Source organism: Tachyglossus aculeatus, chromosome 14 (genome assembly GCF_015852505.1).
Source record: "Tachyglossus aculeatus isolate mTacAcu1 chromosome 14, mTacAcu1.pri, whole genome shotgun sequence".
In the NCBI taxonomy this organism is placed as follows: domain Eukaryota; kingdom Metazoa; phylum Chordata; class Mammalia; order Monotremata; family Tachyglossidae; genus Tachyglossus; species Tachyglossus aculeatus.
The window spans coordinates 30,505,354-30,518,066 of record NC_052079.1 but is presented as its reverse complement, the minus strand read 5'-3'; positions in this window follow the sequence as shown (position 1 = coordinate 30,518,066).

Sequence of the window (12,713 nt, the reverse complement as noted above, 5' to 3'; positions counted from 1 at the left end):
TGCCAGAGCCCAGGCAAGTGCTTAAAAAAAGGTCTCTGCTTCTTTAGTAATGGTGGTCGGCAGCTGCACTGGTGCCCTCTGGGGAGAAAGCCAATCACAAAAGTCATTAGGTCTGACCAGGTTAGATATTGAAGGGATTCTATTGTATTTAGTCTTCTATTGAAATTTAAAAAGAATAGCTTTATAGAGCATCAAATGAGCACATAGTAAGTTGCTGGGGCATAAATAAACCTTGCCTTAGGCAGCATTTTTACTTATTTCTTTTTGTGAGGAGTGAAGGGGGAAAGCTGTAGTGGAGCTGACTTGAAAAGCTATTTGTGCACCTGTCTATGTATGTATTATAAGTATATATACATACATATGCCTCTATATAACCTTTACATATAGCTGTATATATGTGTGTATAGATTTATGTGTATATATATGTGTACACATAAGTAGTATATATATGTGTGTATATATACATAATAAAAACTCATACATATTGTGTGTGTATATAAATTTTGGCCTAGAGACTGTTGCTTTCCGTATTCCTTATAATCTCCTCGACATTTAAGGATGTAATTGAAACTACATCTTCTTGACTGTGAGCCCACTGTTGGATAGGGACTGTCTCTATATGTTGCCAACTTGTACTTCCCAAGCACTTAGTACAGTGCTCTGCACACAGTAAGCGCTCAATAAATACCATTGAATGAATCTGTGAATTAGCAAATGAAAAAAAAAATCAGAAAATTACCAAATAATCATGTTTTACAGCGCTATGCTTCATTACTTGTCCTCAGGGCAATGCACCTCAGATTTCCGAACAAATAGAGCAGAAAATTTAAGTTGTCTTTTGTTTAAATGCTTTTGTAAAAATCTTTAAACCAGGCTGCACTTAAGCCTGCTCTTTCATTTTCCATTAATTAGACCTTTACCATATTAAATAATAGCTGACAAGCTTAAAATTGATTTGACTCAGTCCCTTAAATTGACCAATGCAAAGATCTGTGTCCCTGGAATAAAACCACTTTGAAAATTTTTCTTGCTGGAGTAGGAAATGTGAAATCCTACTTGGTCCTTAGACCTGAATTGTAGTTTAGAAGCATGTCTTCTATTTGCTATTTTTGTTGTCTGTTAAATCATTTTTTACTTTGGAAGATTCATCTTTCAAAAAACTAGAGGTTTGGACACAGCTTTTCAGCTCATAGAATTTGATTTCTAGAAAAACTAGCAGGATAAATGAAGGAAAATTCAGTTATACATCTAAAGATAAGCTCCTTCTGGTCTGTTACAACAAGTATTTAATCTCTTCAGAACTAAGACTGTTTCATATCAGAGTATATTTATGAGGTGCTACTTAATTGCAATGCTAATATATTTGTACTTAATTTTTCAGAAGGAATTTTGTTCTCATTTCTTCCACATTATTATAGTAAAAAGTGGATTAAAAAAAAATTATAATAGCAACACCCCACGTTGTATTTCCAAAGATAACTTTCACACCTAAAACTATCCTAAGAATCATGGACATTTTATTATTTATAATCCACTATATCCACATTTAATAAGAATATCTGAAATTCAGACACTGTCAACATACGGTTCCATTTATCATAACGTAATTACACTTAGTTTCAATGCCCTGAAATCATCAAATATTTTATGGACAGTGTAATTCTCTAAATGTCAAGCAAGAAGCTTGGTGATCTGAAGTGTGATCCTTACTCTGGCGGGAAATGTTTTACCCTTTCTGTGCCTGTTAGAAATGCCAATACCTTCACAACCTTACACAGGGATTCAATTAATCATATTTATTACTGGCTTACTGTATGCAGAGTACTGTACTAAGCACTTGGGAATGTACGAAACATCAGAGTTGGTAGACTTTTTAAAATTTTCCCCTCTCAATGAGCTTGAGAGGGGAAAATAAAATAAAAATAAATGTAGGTGAAATACTTTGATTTTTTGATGAAGAATGGAGCTATGTACAGTCAAATTATCACCTCTAGTTCATAGTCATAATTGGGAAATACCTATCCCTTCAGATGACTTTTTACTTTGATAGCCATGCACAGTTTCTATTTTGTAATCCATTTTTTCTGATTTTTTTTTCAAATGGTATTTGCTAAGTATGTATATATGGTTGTACATATTTATTACTCTATTTATTTATTTATTTATTTATTTTACTTGTACATTTCTATCCTACTTATTTTATTTTGTTGGTATGTTTGGTTCTGTTCTCTGTCTCCCCCTTTTAGACTGTGAGCCCACTGTTGGGTAGGGACTGTCTCTATGTGATGCCAATTAGTACTTCCCAAGCGCTTAGTACAGTGCTCTGCACATAGTAAGCGCTCAATAAATATGATTGATTGATTGATTGATAGATTGGTTACACTGGACATCTTTGTGATGACTCTCCAGTAATATCTGATCTACTTCTAGTTATGCAGCCTAATTGTGCTGAGATTTGTTGCCAAAGTGGGTTCTGTGTTTTCACATGTTGAGTTTTGGGAGAATGAACAGTGTCTGCTGACTCATTGATTTTAACATTCACCAGGGGATTGTGCTGTGAAACGCTTGTGTTTCACCTTTTTTGAAAACCTCAAAGATATACTCATTCCCAGTTTTTCACTAAGCATTAGTCTCACATCCTCTAAATGTAACTTTTCAAATACTTCATGGTAGTTTTGTTGTTTAATGCGGATATTGAATTCCATCTCAGTCTTGAAAGTGCACATTTGGAGAAATGTTCTTATTCGTGATGCATAAAAGTATTATTTTATATAATGAGCAGTTTCTATTGTGTCTGTTAAGTGCTTGATGGAATTTTGGGATCAGTTAATGAGCTCACTGCATGGTTCTTTCTAAAATGCTTTGATCAGTTCAGTATATTTCACATTTCTGTCAATCAGTGTTATTTACTGAGTCAGTCAACCATGTTTATTGAGCACTTATTGTCTTCAGAGCACTGTACTAAGTGTTTTGGAGAGTATAATATAACAATAGGCAGACACATTCCGTGCCCACCATGAGCTAACAGTCTAGAAGGGGAGACAGACAGTATAAATAAATAAATTACAGATATGTACATAAGTGCTCTGGGTCTGGGAAGGGCCATGAATAAAGGGAGAAAGTCAGGATGACACAGAAGTGAGTGCAAAGCACTGTATTCCATGCTTGGAGGAGTACATAGAATTGGTAGATATAATTCCTGCCCACATGGAGCTTAGAGGGGGGAGGCAGACATTGAAATAAATTACAGACAGGGGACTTGACAGGGTAAAAAGATCTGTACATAAATGCTGTGGGGCTGAGAATGAGGTGAATATCAAAGGCTTAAAGGCTGCAGATCCAGGTACACAGGCAATGCAGAAGGGAAAGCAAGCAGCAGAAAGACTTTTAAAACTGCAATTGTAGATCTAAATAACATTACAAAATAATTTCCAAAATATGGTTGTTCAATTTTGTCCATTGGTACCTATATTCCTTTGCCACTGAAGACCTTTAGTAGCATGACGAATGCTATATAACTTTGTCAGAATCTTTTTCATTTTCATTATAGAATGCTATAATCAATCAATCAGTAGAATTAATTGAGCTTCCAGCAGGTTCCATGCAATGGTCTGAGTGCTTTGGGGAATACAATAGATTAAGTAATAATAATAATAATGGCATTTATTAAGCATTTACTATGTGCAAAGCACTGTTCTAAGTGCTGGGGAGGTTACAAGGCAATCAGATTGTCCCACAGGGGGCTCACAGTCTTACAGATGAGGGAACAGAGGCACAGAGAAGTTAAGTGACTTGCCCAAAGTCACACAGCTGACAATTGGCAGAGCCGGGAAAGAGATACAAGAGTTTACAATCTAGCAGGGAAGGTGGACACTAAAGTAATTTAGAGAGAGGGGAAGAAATAATGATAATTGTAGTATTTGTTAAGCACATAGTATGTGGCAGGTACTGTGCTAAGGGAGGATACAAGCAAATAGGGCTGGGCACAGCCCCTGCCCCACATCTGGATCACAGTCTTAATCCTCATTTTACAGATGAGGACTGAGGTCCAGAGAAGTGAAGTGACTTGCCCCGGGTCACACAGCAGAAAAGTGGTCGAGCCAGGATTAGAACCCAGGTCTTTCTGACTGTCACGTCTTTGCTCTATCCACTGGACAATGGTGCAAGGTGATTGAGTATTTTTAAGCCAGTGGTAAGGAGCTCTTTTAGACTGTGAGCCCACTGTTGGGTAGGGACTGTCTCTATATGTTGCCAATTTGTACTTCCCAAGCGCTTAGTACAGTGCTCTGCACATAGTAAGCGCTCAATAAATACTATTGGTGATGATGATGAGCTCTTGTTTGATGCAGAGGTGGATGGGCAATCACTGGAGGTTCTTGAGGACTGAACGGTTTTGTAGAAAAATGATCCAGGCAGTAATCTGAAGTATGGACTGGAGTGGAGAGAGACAGGAGGCAGAGAGGTCAACAGTGAGGCTGTTGTAGTAGCCCGTATCATCTTTGTAATAATAATAATAATAATAATAATAATAATAATAATAATAATGGCATTTGTTAAGTGCTTACTATGTGCAAAGAACTGTTCTAAACCCTGGGGGATTACAAGGGGATCAGGTTGTCCCACGAGGGGCTCACAGTCTTAATCCCCATTTTACAGATGAGGTAACTGAGGCCCAGAGAAGTTAAGTGACTTGCCCAAAGTCACACAGCTGACAATTGGTGGAGTCAGGATTTGAACCCATGACCTCTGACTCCAAAGCCTGTGCTCTTTCCACCGATCCACGCTGCTTCTCTAGGCAAAGCTCATCCTATTATTTGCACACAGGGCTAGAGAAGGAAATCATGGAGGAAAATAGTGTCCTTGAAGAGCTGAAAAGAAGTTGTTTAGAATATTCTAGAATATTCTCTGACTCTAGAACAGATCTGCTCTTCAGCTCAGCACTAGAACTGTTCCCATAGAAGACTGCAAAGCAGAACAGTTTCTCCATTACTCCACCCTTACCTGCTGAATTTTGCACAGCATGTATTGAGCACCTGGTGTGTGTAAAGGTAAATAATACAGTCCCTGCCCTTGCTGAATTTTACAGTCTAACGGGGGTTGTGAGAAGCGAAAAATAGCCAAATGTAAAAAGGGGAAAGAATGAGAGTAGCTACAAATGATAAATTATGGAATTATACTGAGAACAAACAAATCAATACCTACACATCTGAGGGTTGAGGTGGATGATGGGGTAGCATTAATGAATGAATGGTATTTATTGAGCATTTATTGTGTGCTCTGCTCAGAGTAACCATTCAATAAATCAGTTAATAACCATTCAATAAACCGTTCAGAGAAGCAGCATGGCTCAGTGGAAAGAGCCCGGGCTTTGGAGCCAGAGGTCATGGGTTCAAATCCCGGCTCTTCCACTTGACAGCTGCGTAACTTTGGGCAAGTCACTTAACTTCTCTGAGCCTCAGCTCCCTCATCTGTAAAATGGGGATGAAGACTGTGAGCCCCACGTGGGACAACCTGATCACCTTGCAACCTCCCCAACACTTAGAACAGTGCTTTGCACATAGTAAGCGCTTAATAAATGCCATAAAAAATAAATAGTACTGAGTGATGGATTGCAGAGCATTGGATTGAGCTTGTAGGAGAGTACATGGTGTAGTGGATAGAGTACGAGCCTGGGAATCAAAAGGTCATGGGTTCTAATCCCACTCCACCGCTTGTCTGTTGTGTGACCTTGGGCAAGTCACTTAACTTCTCAGGGCCTCTGTTACCTCATCTGTAAAATGGAGATTGGGGCTGAAAACCCCAAGTGGGACAGGAGGGACTGTGTCCAACCCGATTTGCTTGTATCCACCCTAGCACTTAATACAGTGCCTGGCACCTAGTAAGCTCTTAACAAATACTACAATTATTATTGTTAGTAGTACAATAGAGCTGGTAGACATGATCCCTGACATAAAGAAATTACAATCTTGTGGGGGGAACAGATGTTAAAATAAATGATGGATAGGGGAAACAGAAGCAGTGTGGCTCAGTGGTAAAGAGCCCGGGCTTTGGAGTCAGAGGTCATGGGTTCAAATACCGGCTCCGCCAATTGCCAGCTGTGTGACTTTGGGCAAGTCACTTAAATTCTCTGGGCCTCAGTTACCTCATCTGTAAAATGGGGATTAAGACTGTGAGCCCCATGTGGGACAACCTAATCACCTTGTAACCTCCCCAGTGCTTAGAACAGTGCTTTGCACATAGTAAGTGCTTAATAAATGCCATCATTATTATTATTATTAAATAAATTACAGAGAGGGGAAACCACAGAGTATAAGGATATGTACCTAAGTGCTTTGGAGGTATATAAGTGCTTAGGGACGTGGACACAAGGAATTTGGAGATGCCAAAGGGATGGAGAATTTTGTGCAGAGATGAGAGATCAGTCAGGAAAGGTTTCTCGGAGGGGATGTGCTTTTAGTAAGGTTTTGAAAATGGGGAGAGTGGTTGTCTCTGACTGACTGAGTCACTGGTTGACTCACTGGTCTATCAGATATGAAAGAAGAGATAATTCCAGGTAGAAATGAGAGCATAAGCAGGGTGTTGATGGTGAGAGAGACAAGATGGAGGGACAGTGAGTAGGTTGGTATCAGAGCAGTGAAGGTTGAGAGGAGTGAGGTTCAATCAATCAATCATATTTATTGAGCACTTACTGTCTGCTGAGAACTGTACTAAGCACTTTGGAGAGTAAAAAGCAGAGTTGGTAGAAACATCCCCTCCCAACTATGAACTTACAGACTGAGTTGAGAGAGTGGATACAATCCTTGCCCTCAAAGAGCTTACCATCTAGTAGGAAAGACAAATCAATCCATCCGTGGTATTGATGGAGACCTTACTGTGTGCAGAGTACTGTACTAAGTGATTTGGAGCGTACAGTACAACAGACTTGACAGAGACATTCCCTGCCTACAACAAACTTACAGTCTATAGAGGGAGACAGACAGTATTATAAATAAATAAATTCTAGATAGGTGCTGCGGGGCTGAGGGTTGGGTGAATACCAAAAGTCCAGAGGCCACAGATCCAAATGCAGTTAGATGCTGAAATAATTAAGAGATGGGGGAATAAAGAAAAATAGCAATGCATATGAGTTAGTGTTTAATAATAGGATATGTAAGCTGATTGTGTGCTTTATAGCCGATGGTAAGGAATTTCTGTTTGACCAGGAAAGCAGGTTACTCAGAGAATACCACTTGGAGGTATTACCTATGAACTCCTCAATCAATCCCTTCCCTCTGGCCCCTGACTCACATCCTTCCTCCTGCTAAGGCTAAAAGTAAAAAACAAAATCCATTAGAAATGCTGTTAGCTCCCCTTAACTCCATTCCCCCACTGCTGTCTTCCATCTTCTACCCTCTAGCTAGCCCTGATCTCTGCCCTTCTGTGCCATCTTCCAGATCCTCTTGCCTGCAGAAGGTCTCTCCTTGGATGGCCCCTCAGACATAATCGATATCCAAAATGGACTTTCCCTTCTCTCATAAGCCTTCCCTTCCTCCCAATTTTCCCACTTCTGCCTTTAAACACAAGTGTCTTCCCTGTTCAATAATCCCACACATTTAGTGTCATTCTCACATCCTCATTGGCAATTCCATTCTAACATCCAGTTAACTCTTTATCCTGCTGATTTCTTCCTCCAAACCATTTCCCCTTCTTCACCGTCCTGACAGCCACCACCCAACTCAAGCATTCATCAAACCATTCATGGATAGAATATTCTCTCTGCCTCCTCACTGATCTCCCTATCTCCAGCCTCTCCCCACCTCAACCCACACTCCACACTTCTTCCTGAATCGTATTCCTGAAACACTACTGAGAATGCCCCCCTAGTTCTCCCAAGGCTGCGCACCTCCTACCACATCAAACAAAAACTTCTTTACCGTTGGGTTCAAGTTAGCATGGCCTTAGTGGATAGAACACAGGCTGGGAGTCCAAAGGACCTGGGTTCTAATCCCTGCTCTGCCTCTTATCTGCTGTATGACCTTAGTCAAGTCACTTCACTTCCATGTACCGCAGTTACCTCATCTGTAAAATGGAGATTAAGACTGTGAGCCCCATGTGGGACAGGGACTGGGTCCAACTTGATTAGCTTACATCCATCCCAGCACTTAGTACAGTGCCTGGCACGTAATAAGCATTTACCATAAACCATAAAAAAGTCTATCCAGTATCTCTCTCCATTTTACATTCAGCTCTTTGTACACTGCTTTCCAGATCACACTCACTCTTTCCAAGTTCACCCTGTAACTGTACCTTACTCCCATCTCACCTGTTTCTGACCCCTTTCTCTTGATGTCTCCTCTGCTCAGAACTGTCACCCATGATCTCAACCACCAAAATATACTAGAAAAGTCCACCTTTAAGCCCGCCTAAAATCCCATCTTCTTCAAAAAGCCTTCACTGCTTAATTCCCAAGAGCTCAAGTAATATCAACCTCACAGCAAATTCTCTCATTTAGAAACTGTTTTATATCCATCCTCAGCACTAGCATCAATATGTATACTTGAGTATATGTCTAATTATGTTTTATGATTCTACTCTTTGTAAATATTAACTCTTTTGGGACATATTTTTTGTTTCTGTTCTAGTTACTCAAGTACTTAGAACAATGCATGGCACCCAGGGGTGCTCAGTAAGTGTCATTATTACTATAATTTTAATTTTAGATAGTACATTTGACTAGGCTGCTGTTACTCAACTGTGTTTTTCCTACATGTTATGAGGAATTAAGGAACCACATGTGGATTTGGCAACAATGTGTTTTATAGAGGAGCAGTATGGGCCAGAGGAAAGAGCACAGTCCTTGGAGTTAGAGGACCTGGGGTCTAATGCCGGCTCTGCCACTTTCCTGCTGTGTGACTGCAATCAGAGGGATGCAATCAGAATTCCCCTGCCCATGGTACTATCACTGGTACTGAACAATAGAACAACTCTTATATTGAACATCAAAATTCCAATCAAACAATAGTCTGATTTTTTCAGTACTTCACTCTATCCCTATTATCAATTATTCAATCAATGATATTCATTGAGTGCTTACTGTGTACATAGCACTCTGCTAAGCTCTTGGGAGACTACAATTATAGCAACAAAACAGGCACATTCCCTGCTATTATCCATGCTTAATTAGCCTCTCAGAAAGAAACATAGCCTTCTGTTCTTCCCTGACTTTAACCTTGCTGGTTTCAGGCTCCCAGAGGCAAGTTATAACCTTCCTTTAGAAATAATAACTGTGGTATTTGTTAAGCACTTACTATTTACTAGGTTCTCTTCTAAGCACTGGGGTGGATACAAGCCAATCGGGTTGGACACAGTCCCTGTCCCACATGGGGCTTACAGTCTTAATCCCCATTTTACAGATGAGGAAACTGAGGTTCAGAGAAGAGAAGTAACTTGCCCAAGGTCACACAGCAGACATGTGATGGAGCGGGGATTAGAACTCAGATCCTTCTAACCCCCAGGCCTGTGCTCTATCCACTAGTCTACTTGGCTTCTCCAAAATCTGAAATCTGTGCCTAGTCTCTAATTTCTGGATGACGATTTCCCTCTCCATCTCTTGTCTGGTCTAGTTTACTTGAGGGGTACAGCCCTACTTCTCTGAATGATGTGTTCTGGCCCAAGTCAATCCTAATTATCTTCAGGTCTGACTGATAAAGAGTCTCTTCAAGTTTAATCAATCAATCAATTGTATTTATTGAGCGCTTACTGTGTGCAGAGCACTGTACTAAGCGCTTGGGAAGTACAAGTTGGCAACATATAGAGATGGTCCCTACCCAACAGTGGGCTCACAGTCTAGAAGGGGGAGACAGAGAACAAAACAAAACATATTAAAATAAAATAAATAGAATAGGTATGTACAAGTAAAATAGAGTAATAAATACAAACATATATACATATATACAGGTGCCGTGGGGAAGGGAAGGAGGTAAGGCGGGGGGGATGGAGAGGGGGAGGAGGGGGAGAGGAAGGAGGGGGCTCAGTCGGGGAAGGCCTCCTGGAGGAGGTGAGCTCTCAGTAGGGCCTTGAAGGGAGGAAGAGAGCTAGCTTGGTGGATGTGGGGAGGGAGGGAATTCCAGGCCCGGGGGATGACGTGGGCCGGAGGTCGACGGTGGGACAGGCGAGAACGAGGCACGGTGAGGAGATTAGCAGCAGAGGAGTGGAGGGTGCAGGCTGGGCTGTAGAAGGAGAGAAGGGAGGTGAGGTAGGAGGGGGCGAGGTGATGGAGAAGTTTAATCAATAATTAATCAATAATCAATCAATAATCAATAATTATTATACTCAATAATTAATTGTGGTGTTTGTTAAGCACTGGGGTAGATACGAGCAAATCAGGTTGATCACAGTCTCTGTCCCTTGTGGAGCTCACAATCTCAATCCCCATTTTCCACATGAGGTAACTGAGGCCCAGAGCAGTGAAGTGTCTTGCCCAAGGTCACACAGCAGAAAAGCAGCAGAGCCAGGTTTAGATCCATGACCTTCTGACTCCTAGGCCCATGCTCTAATCACTAGACCACACTGCTTCTCAACTCAGCTATAACACATCAAGCCTTCCTAAGAAAGAGATGCTTGGCAAGCCAAGGGCTCCTTTCCTTGAGAGTGCTCTCTGCCCTACAACCCCTGGTCAGCTGGTTCAGGAGCTAAGAAAACTTTTGGGGGCGGGGTGACCCTTGCTAATGAGGCACCAGAACCCGAAGAAATAATCACTTTTGAGTTGATAATAGTCAGTCAATTGTACTTATTGAGTACTCACTGAGTGTACTAAGTGCTTGGGAGAGTACAATGTAATGGCTACATTCCCTGACCACAATGAGCTATAATAGTTGTAGTATGCTTTAAGTGTTTACTATGGGCCAAGGTACTGTACTAAGCACTGGGGTAGATCAAGATAATCATGTTGTGCCCAGTTCCTGTCCCACATGGGGCTCACGGTCCAAGTAGGATGGAGAACAGGTATTGAAACCCCATTTTACAGGTGAGGAAATGGAGGCACAGAGAAATTAAGTGACTTGCCCGAGTTCACCCAGAAGGCGACTGGTAGAGCCAAGGATCTATTCTATTTATTTTATTTTGCTAGTATGTTTGGTTTTGTTCTCTGTCTCCCCCTTTTAGACTGTGAGCCCACTGTTGGGTAGGGACTGTCTCTATATGTTGCCAACTTGTACTTCCCAAGGGCTTAGTACAGTGCTCTGCACACAGTAAGCGCTCAATAAATACGATTGATGGATGGATGGATGGAACCCAGGTCCTTTGACTATCAGGCCCATCCTCTTTTCACTAGGCCATACTGCTTCATAGTGGAAAAGAGAACTCAGGGAAAGAAGCAGCCCTTTTTAATACATTGAGCATTCATAACTCAGTACTACTATCAGTCAATCGATCAATCTCTTTTACTGAGCACTTATTGTGTTCAGAGCACTAAGTGCTTGGGAAAATACAATACAACAATATAACAGACATATTCCCTGCCCACGACAAATTTGTAGTCTAGAGAGGGAGAATTACAGGTATGGACATAAATGCTGCGGGGCTGGGAAATACCCCAATACCATTGGTGTCATCTTCAAAATTTCCAAATGTTTCCACTCTCCTTTTGTTATTAATGGTAGGTGGGGTGGGGAAGGGAAAGGGGGTAGTGATCTTTACTCTCCATCCTGGTCATCTAATGACAGAAACCCACCCTGGCTAATCAAAAGGATTTCACAACCTTGGCTTGTCAGAGATTCGTCTAGGTTTGTGCCTGTCTTCATGACTGTTTTCCCCACCAATGGTTCTTCAAAATCTCCATAACTTTCCTTATATCTCCACTCTGAACTCTATTACTTAATTCCATGGCATTAATGGACAGAGCACGGGCTGGGAGTCAGAGGTCATGAGTTCTAATCCTGGCTCTGCCACTTACCTTCTGTGTGATCTTGGGCAAGTCTCTTCACTTCTCTGTGCCCCAGTTGCCTCATCTGTAAGATGGGGATTGCGACTGTGAGCCCCACATGGGACAGTGACTGTGTCCAACTCGATTTGCTTGTATTCACCCCAGTGCTCATTACAGTGCCTGGCACATAGTAAGCACTTAACAAATACCATTATTATTATTATTTTTATTGATAATAATTCCTATCTGTTTTATTCAAACCATATTCTTAGCATCTCTGCTCCATGTGTCTCCGGCTTCCTCCAGAAGCAACCATCTGGGACTCAGCTGGGCCTCCTCCACTATGGTTCAGAAATACACAGGCACCCCAACTTCCTGTACTTATGTAGTAAAAATCAATCCTAGCATCCCTCACAGTGCTGTGGCTAGGATTAATGTGCAATGTGAGCCTCTTTATCCTTTACAAGGGGTCTATAAATGCTTAATGGTATAAAATTACTCTTTGAGTGAACTTGGTCTGTCTTAATTCTTAAGGCTTAAACTGTTATCAGTGAATGTCGAGTTGCAATCCCCATTCCATCTTAGTCTCTGTAGCTTGGTGCTTCTAGCTCTGATTCAAATTCAGCTGGTGGTCTCAAAGGATACCTCATGATCAATTAATTGATCAGTTGATTGGTGGAATTTATCGAGTGCTTGCTGTGTAGAACACTACACAAAGCACTCAGGAAAGTTCAATACTATAGAGAAGGAAGACGCAACCCTGGCCCCCAAGGAGTTTACAGTCTACAAAGGGAGGCAGACATTAAAATAA